The sequence below is a fragment of the Gymnogyps californianus genome, chromosome 4, assembly GCF_018139145.2.
Source record: "Gymnogyps californianus isolate 813 chromosome 4, ASM1813914v2, whole genome shotgun sequence".
NCBI lineage: Eukaryota > Metazoa > Chordata > Aves > Accipitriformes > Cathartidae > Gymnogyps > Gymnogyps californianus.
Window position 1 is genome coordinate 58545876 of NC_059474.1, and position 9726 is coordinate 58555601.

Sequence of the window (9726 nt, forward strand, 5' to 3'; positions counted from 1 at the left end):
AAAAAAATCCTGCAGTGGCAGGCTGTCACCTGGACAGAAGGTTCCCAATACAGCATTTAAAAGCAGAACTCATGATTTGTGTTGGGATTTTCTGGCATTTTCAATTACTGGTTGAGGGCCTCCTTCTGCTAGGTGCTGTAGAAGCATATTGAAGAGGTGGTTTCTATTCTGAAGGGCCGAGGACATAGATTTGTTTTTTATTAACTAAGCTAGGAAGCTGGTGAAAGCTTCCGTATGCTTTCTAGAGTCCTGTAAATTGGCTTTATTTACTGGCTATTCATTTTAAGTGTCGTTTTTACGCACTACGCTACTACTGTAGTTGAGTACTTCGGGGGGTTGAAATTGGAGTCTGTGCTGTGTAAACAAATAGGTGTGTCTGGCTCTGTGAGGCACCTTCTGTTTTGCAACTTTATTTCCTTGGGGCTTAGCAGAGCCTGGATTTGTTCATGGCAGGAGTGCTGCAAATCCTGCCTTTTATCCAAATACTGCAGAGCAAGTGGGCATGAGGGTTGGAGTTCCAGTTCAGCTGAGCGGTAGCCTTCTTTTACTTTGTGTATTTTGGATCTGCAAACTGAGTGCTTATATATATTTTCTAATTAGATTATTCACAATCATTTAATTCTAAGTTGCCTCTTCCTCCCTCTCCCAACATCTAATTCAGATTGCATATAAAGAAACTGAGGCTGACAAATGTTAATTTCCTTGCATGTGATCACTCAAGAAGTCTCTGAGTAGACAATAAAAATTGTTGGTTTATTGGATCCTGGTTCCTAATTACAGATCTTCTGATTTTGAGTCACTTGTCTTGAAAGAAGAGGGTTGAAGAAAAGAAATGGTACTCTAGACAGTCTCTTTCCTTTACTAATATATTGTTAAATTGAATTGGTTTTCCTAAAATACAGTCCACTTCTTGCATCTGAATTCTGTTTCACTTGAAGATTCTTAGTGTCTGTAATTCATTTTAGTGACTTCCAAGTGCTGCAGGGTGAAGTTAGCTTCAGAACTACTGTTTTCAGTAGTAAATAAAAATGGGAACGTGTATTACTCTTGTGTCTTAAAAAATGCTGTTTGTTTTTTACAAAAACATTTAGGCAGAATTAACTTGATGCTGCTCCCTTTACTCGGAAGATCATCTTTATTTTTAGTTTGGAAACGCTTAGGTTTATAGCAAGGTGTAGGCTATTTAATATTAAATGTGCAAAATATTTTTCGCTATTAAATGTGATATTTTAGAAAAACAAACTTTCTCTAGAACAGTGTTTTCCTTTCAGGAGCTCTAACGGTACAGTATGTATATATATAATACATACAAGAAACCTGAAAGAGGCATTTGTAAGTTTGACGTGCTATTTCAGAAGAGACTTCTTTTTCTCAGTAGCAAATAGGCCATGTGAAGGTACTTTACTGGTGGGTGGGGATGGTTTATTTTACCAGCATGTGGAGTGCTGGGCCAGGTTGAGCAGAGATACTCTCCCTTAAATCTAGATCAGAACACATAGTGGTAATTGAAAGACTGAGGCCATTGAATCAATGTAAGCCTTGTCTTCTGCTCTTCAGTGAGGAGGCATGGAGGATATTCAAGTCCCTTCTTGGGTTCAAGATCATGATGAAATTGGTCAGAAGTAGGATATTAAATAGTTGCTCCTGATTTGTACAAGAATTTCTGCAGCTTTGACAGTTTAAAGATGTCTAGGAGGCTTAAAGAATGAGTAATGAAATAAAGGAATTGTCTGTCTCCACCTTTCCCTCAATAAAGATTATTTCCCATCCCTTGCTATGCCTGTGACTTGTTGCGGAGGTACATGAGCCACCTTCCACTGCATGTAGTGGTGACGAGTGAAGGGGAATCTACTGCTGGTCAGTACCTCAGAGCAGGACATGGTACAGTAGACCTGCTCTCACCAGTCAGCTCTTTCTGAATTTTTATTAATGGGGGAAAAGAGATTGTGGAAAAAAATGAGGGATAGAAGAGAAAGGAGGAAGGGTGTTTGGTTTCCCTCATTGCCTACTTTTAAAACCTTTAGTCTTTATTATCCTTTTTGTCAGCAGGCCTCACAGATTTAGAGCATTTGCCTCACTTCGGTCAAAGCTTTGAGATGTACGCTTGGCACAGCTTGAGGGCAGCTTGACAGCCAACAGCTGAGGAGTCAGACGTGAGCCCAGCTACTGCAGCTGGGAAGATGGCTCCAGATTCAGCATCTGGGTCATTTCAGCTGCCAGACACGCTCCATCTATGGTCATCCTAGCTGCTGATGCGGCTGGGGAGAAGATGGGAGCACAGCAAACTTTACAGAGGGAGTTGAAAGCAGAATCGTAATTCGAGTGGAGGAGGTTGCTCTGCATGAGTGGCTTATGGAGTATAAAGTGCAAGAGGCGACAATAAAGTTTGATCTGAAGAGGAATTACGCGTGTCGAAGTTAAAATTTGGCTTTGCTCTAACAAATGAAGTATTCTCCATTAATGGCACTGAGCACAGTAATACTTGTATGCGGGTCAATAGTAACAGCTGCCTGTTTGTTGAGTGCAGATGTCCTGAAGTTCTAAATCTGCATCTGTGTTTGCAAAAGTCATTGAGCTTTTCCAGTATATTACTGTAGGAGATTAATTGTCTTAGAAGATACAGATATCAACTTGCAGTATGGATTTGAATCTGGAATGGAAAGTGGAGTTTATTGCTTCCTCCTTCCTTCATTGTGGGGACTTGCAGAACATCACCTTGGTAGGAATTTAGTTGGGAAAACAGCATTGCCAAAGAATTTAATGTATGTTAATTGTCTCTTGATGAAGTTTAGCCTCTGGAAATGAGTAGCTGCCTTGAAGTGAATAGCCCAGCTCTGTCCAGATGGGAGTTTTGTGAACCTATGCCTTATTTTACACAGTAGGAAGAAGGGTTGACTGAGCAACTGCATAAAACAACTTGGAAAAGTATCTTTTTTCTTTCTTAGACAAGTTGGATTTTTCCCCCAAACCATCTGACCCAAGGGTTTTGAAGTGACAATGCAAATGTCCTTCAAAAATCAGTTGTTATAAACGGCAGGCTATTGACAAGACAGGAGTTAACTCCAGCATCTAGCGTGGGCTCTTCAGAGCCATGAGATCCAGTACTACCAGCACAGTGCCTCAGTGAATCAGGCCTCTGAAAAGCATGGTAGTGGCTTCAAAATGAGATTCAGAGTTTTTGTTTTGGTTTTGTTTTCTTAATGCCATATTTGGTGGTTCTTCTTCTCCCGATATTTTTTCTGTGGATAAGGCTCTTATCACACTTTCAGATATTTGTGAAACTTTTGAGGTTTGTCAGTCAATCTCTTCTGTAGATCCACTTACTATCAGTTAGTAAATGTTTATCAGGCTGGAGAAGAAGAAACCAAGAAGCTTTCTGTATAAAGCTAAGTGTAGTGAGATGTGATTGTCTGGTGAAATCTGTACTTGTTATTAGAAAGAGAAGGGTATCTGAAGAAGAGGTATTTCCAGTTTGGCCGCCCAAACAGTTGTCTTGGTGTGAAAAGGTCTTGGGTGTTCCTGACTGTGTGCCAGACTTTGATGAATAAAGTCTGCAAATGAGTTAGGTGTAAGCTAACTCAATGTAACATATTCCCGTGGTCAGAAAGGTAGGTGCTAGAGGATATCGGTACTAGCAAACCATCTCTTTTGTGTTACTTTGTACTTTAATTGCAGTGCAGTATTGAGGTCTGAGATCCCTGAGGACAGTGTCGTTTGGGTGTGTGCAGTGTAGTAGCATAAAGGTTGCATTGTTCCTTAGGGGAAAAAAAAGAGTATGATCAGCCATGAGAAAGTATGTGCTGTTTCTGCTGCTGCTTTGGAAAAGCACTTCTGACTATTTTGTTTCATGAAAAATTCTTCTCCTTGCTGTTCTCTAGTGAATTCTTTGTGTAAGCATCCACTGTGTAGCATCACGAGATACGAAATGTTTTCTATGTCTCACAGTATTGCTCTTGAAGCCTGTGTAGATAGATATATAGCTGATGGTTATTGCAAATGTTCGTACTAACAATTTTTATTAAGCTATCAACACATAATTGCCAAAGTTTAATGCATGCTTGTTATTCTTACATCTAGAGAAAGCCACTTTACAGTACCAAGTGGCTTTAAAGATGTGGGCAAACCAGAAGCAGTTTTTGTAGTCTTAGTGACCAACTTTCCCTAAAAATGTACTGCTGACAGTTTTGGAGTTAATTTTTTCAAAAGACGCAGTAGTCTTCTTGCACCTGTAGCTATGGTGCTATGTTCTTACTTTTCTAACTAGTACCACAGCAGTGACCCACATCTCAGTATTTTTATTCGCTACAGTTTGCAACCACACGAGCAATTATAAAAGTGACCTGAATGATGCCTGTTTCCCTGTGCTTTTTGCAAGAGCTGAGACCAGGAGCAAAAGCACATGCTAAGATTCTTTTGAGAGCTAGATCTTTTCATGTTATATGTTCCTTCAGTAGCTTTTCCTGTTGTTCACAGCCAGAAGGAAGTGCTTCTGCTGAATTCTGTTAGAGAAGGGTTAAGTAGAGCCACAATCTGGTAACTGTAAAGATGATTTGTAGAATGATCTGTCTTGAATTTTGTGATCTTCTCAAAAGTTCATGTTAAAACTGAAATCCCTTTTTATGTACCATTTGCTATCCAGTATACTTTTCCATTTATAAATGCAGTGCTATGCAGAGTCTTAAGTTAAATGTATGTGATCACAGAACAGTATGTAATGAGGTCTGGGGTTGTTACTGATATTATATTCATCAGATTTAGGATTGTATGCCCATAGAGCAGCTTTGCACTTGTTCAATTCACTCTTCTCTTTTATTCCCGTAGAGGTTTTCCATTTGGTTTTCTATAAATTGCAAATAACTCACAGCAATGCATTCTTTGCAGAGAAACTAGCACCGTAAAGCTCTAATGCTGGCTGGATGTTTTGGTTGCTTCTGGGGTAGGAATAACACAAAACACCAAACCTAGTTATTAAAGGAGCTATTTCTTTTGTCATGTGGTGGCATGAGGCATCACAATGAGGCATAAGGCCAAGTTTTGTTTCCAGCCTTGGGTCAGATGCTGTAAGTTGGCCAGGGCACCGGAGGATATTTTAGCACAAGGCTTTTGCTTGGCGGGCACTAAGGAACTTGTCGCTTACTTTGGCTGTTTCATGCTGCCAGATAACAGGATTTTTTCCTAGCCTGTTGTTCACTGCTGCTTTGCTTGGTGCATCTCTGTCCTGCCTGGTAACAGCTTCTTCTATTCTGGTCCTGTTTTTCTGCCAGCAACCACTTCTAGGGTGGTTTTCTGTAAATGGACAAACCCTTACAGCATTCGCTAGTTAAAGAATGCAAATTTTTGTCATTAGTAACCTAAACCCCCCATTTGGAGTCTTGGCTTCAGCAACAAAAATCTTGTGGATTAACCACTTTCACCAGCGAGAGGCTTTCTGATGAGCTGTGGGAAGAAGTGTATGCTTGGTGGTAGATCTACAGTAAACAGCTGGAATTTGCATGTGGTGAATTAGCACCAAATAAAATCCCCCTTTTTTTGCTTAATGATCCATTTGAGTATGCAAGGATCTATTAAATGTTTGTGCAATAGAAATTGGTAAAACCACACATTTACAATAAGCAGGTTTTGATTGTGCACAGACTGAGATTTGTCTGCTCTGCTGGTGGCAGGGCCTGCGTAGGTAATGTAATGGTCTATGATCTGATGAAGGGACCGCTCTGTTCCCTGACTCCTCCTCGGCACGCAGTGATGCCCTGAGCCGGATTGAAGCACTGCCGCCATTGGAAGCCCTTGCTTCAGCTCTGAATCTTCAACTACTTTACATTAACTTTGTTTGAGACCTGCTGTTTTGAATCCTACAAAGCTGCAAGCATAAGCAGGTGTAAGATATACTGCATTTATATTTCACAGGCTTTTTAGTTGTTGGTTTTCTTTAAAGAGGTTGTAAAAGGTAAAATGTTTCTGACAACTTCTTGAAGTCCTTATTTCTCTGAAGACGACAAGAGGGCTAATGGGTTCCTTACGGCTGATGTTGCAATTCTTTCTTCTTTGCAATTTAGGGTGAGATTTCTAAAAGCCTTTTTCAGTTGGAAGCCTAGTGATGTTTTCCAGAATGTCTGAGCAGGTGAGGCATCTAGCTTCCAATGATTTCTTTCCAGCACTGAAATGCCTCTCAGAACTTAAAGAAGAAGTATTTATGGAAGAGCCTGATTTTGGGGTCCTAGTTTTATTTAAATCTTGAACTTAATTTTCAAAAGAATGGGGAATATTAGAAGAGAACTGGCGTGGATTTTAATGACAAGTTCTCCCACCCCCCTTCAGTTCTTGAGAGAATGTGAAAGAAAAGAGCAATTTTCAGCCTTTTCGTCCTCTGTTTGCGGTTTATCTACTTTCTTGGACAGAATCAGTTGCAGGAACAAAACTCTGCTCTTGCTGCTAATTAGTAATTTCAGACAGTAGCAATCTAACAGTCAGAAAAAACACTGCCTCCCAATTTCTTCACCCTCCTGTTTCACTTTGTTTTGAGCGAAAGGGTTATCACAACTGCTTGCGGATTGATTTCTGGGTGCTATTATGACATTAGTGTCAGAGAGCAAGCAGTGGAAGTTAGGCACCCAAGTGATGTTTTAAGTGCCTAAAAAAACTCGTGTGAGTCCTTTGAGGAAGGAGCGTGGGTGAAAAAGGCTACAGGGAAATACTTCATTGAGAGAGAGCTGATTTGAACGAGGCTGTGGATTCTAAAACCCAGTCAGGGTGCTTTTAGGAAAATGGCAGTGTCTGTAAGAGTGAGATCTATGATAAGCATTTAAATAGCTTACTTCAGAGTAGGAGACAGAAGATACTTGGAGAATTTAATTTATTCAGTACTAGAGACATGAGGTTTTTAAAGTTGGTAAATTTTGCTTTTAAAAAGGAGAGAGAATATGGGGGGGGAAGATGCTGTGTTAATTTCACATAAGTGGTTTTCCTGATACCATCTTTTTTATTTCTTTAAACAAAAGCATTAATTGGAACTGAGGAAGAAGTCTTTCTTAGAGACTTGGTATTTTATTTTTGGCTAAAACTGAAAGCTATTGTTGCCTAAGTTGACGCTAAACTGGCAAATCTATGAACTGAAGCCAGTATTGTTACTTGGGATAAATTTGTAAGGACATTTGGTTGTCTTAGAATAAAAGTTGAGCATATAGTTTACCTCAAGGGCAGAGTTATACTCTAAAGATTATTTGCACAGGCTTACAGCTGAAAACGTTGCTTAGCTTATTGACACATGACATTTAAAGTAGCATGCTGATGGAACAGAAGAATAATGGCAAATGATGATGAATATGTCAAGTGATCGTACAGTAGGCACGATCTTCACCCACAGGCTCACTGCTTTTTGGCAAAGGGCAGAGCTTTTCTACAGTGGCAGCTAACATTACAAGGAGGAAAGTTTCTAGTGAAGACTGTGATTTTGAAAAATCACTTTTATTGTGTTTTTAGGGAATCAACTGTTTCAGTGACAGATAAGACTGGGCTTAGCTATGGCTGGTATCAGTTTGACTTATAATTCATTTTAATTCACGTTATGAGAGTAGTGCAAACCCGCAGGCACCTAGCTCAACTTACAACTGATTTATATTGAAATTGGGAATTAAAATCTAAAAATCAATCTAAATAATTAAATTGAATCAGTCAAAACAGAAGCAGTGCCCGTACAGCAGGTTATCCTAATTTAAGTATAGTGGTTTGCTAAGGCTGTCCCACAAAGCTTGCTTGCTTTTAACTAATATTCCATGTAAATTTTTGGGTACTGGCAGGGAAGGAGAGCCACTTTCTCTGCCTTCTGCGTGGAAGGAAGTTCTTTTAGAGAACTTGCTGGATCTGCTGAGGAATAGAGAGAGAAGTAAAAAAAATTGATATTTGACATGGCAGCTGGAAATCCAGCATGTGTTAAAGGATTTTAGATACCTTTGAACAGAACTGATACCAAGCTGTGAATTAGCAAGGACATCCTTCAACCGCAACTAGTGTTTGCTCCAAAGAACTTTGCAGGCTTTCCTGTCCTGTTCAATTGTTGTTATGTCTATAAATTACCTAATTTAACTAAGTATTGGCCGTAATGTCTGAAAAAAATTGGATGAAATCTGGTAAAGGGACAGGTGAGAAAGTGCTGCCTAGTCTTCAGTGTTCAGCAATCGTAGTAGTGGTGGGTAGTTGGGACTGGTGTTAACGCTTTTCCATTTCGAGCTTTCTGTGAGCTGTTACTTCTGCTTAGTTACAACTCTCGGCCTAAGTGTAAGTCTCTCCATGCTTCCCTGGGATCATGGAAGGGTAACGCTACAACAGTGCACAACAGAAAATAGTTCAGGTGAAACACTTAAATCCACGCTTATCAACCTACTCTGTTCTCTTACTATTCCCCGAGTTGTTACCATTGCCTCTGGAAGTGAGGTAACTCCCCCAAAAAAATGACAAGGGGTTAAGCTAGTGAGACAGCTGTTGGAGTAAGGTGATCTGAAGAATTCTTCGAATGTTGGTTGATAAATGCTGTATATTCCATGTTTATATAATTGTGTGGTAGCAGTTATAATAACTATACCCGTAGTGTAGTTGTATGCATCTCATTTAAGATATCCCTTAATTCTTCCATCTGTGGTTTACACTATAATCATATCTGGTCCTCACAACATATCTGTGAGCTAAGGAAGTACCATCCTTGGAATGCGTTTGGGGAACAGATCTACAGGGAAAGTCTTCCTTAAATTGACTTGAAAATAGTCTTTTCCCCCATTCTTTCTTCAAATGGTATTTATTGCCAAACTGAACTGAATGAAGATACAGTGTAGGTGTTAGACCTGTGCTAGATTTAAGTCCATCTTTTTATGTTCATAGGAAATCCAGCATCAGGTCATTGGAAAGGGGAGACTGCTTCCCAGTTGGTGAGAGCACTTAGCAGTGCTGTTCCATCAGCAGGGAAGCCCCAGTTGCCCATGAGGACAGGGCAAGAGCAGAGGAGTCAGTCAAACACCGGAGAGAACTGGGAGGACGGAGAAACCCTAGAGCAGGAGTGAAATTGAATGGACCAGAGGAAGAAGGGAATAAACTGCTTGGATATTGAGAAATTGCTTGCTATTCTGTTTCAGTAAGTAATTTCAGTAAATTCACACATAAAAAAAAAAAAATTAAAAAAATGTGGGGAGTAACTGCTTTAGAATACTAGTATAGGCAGAACTAGACTGCTCAGTGGTTAACTGATTGCTGTGAGTGGTTTTATTTCTGAGTCATGCAGTTATACCAGTCCCACACAAAGGGAAACTTATAGACCATGTGGTAAAATCTTCCATATAAAATCTGAATTTTCAAACAGTGACTAAAACCACTCATTGTTAAATTTGTTGAGGGACCTTAGATTAAGGTGTTTTGATTGTGAATTCTTTCAGGACATTGTACTAAAAAGCTGAGTAGAGTTTGAGCCAGCAGGTTTTTACAGGAAAAAAGCAGTGGCCGTTCTGCCACATAGTTTCTTTGCAAATATGATTACTGCCTATCTAATTTAGGATTGAGTGGAGAGGAAGAAGTTGTTGCTGATGATGTTAGTCATGACAAAATAAAACAGATTTCACAGGAGAAGAGTAAGAAGGAAACATATTTCAGGGTAGCAAAAGCAGCAACTAGATTTTAAGAATCTTGTCCATCTCAGGCTTTGAAACTTGGTCTCAGTCAAGGGGTGTAGGCACTGCCATGTTCTGG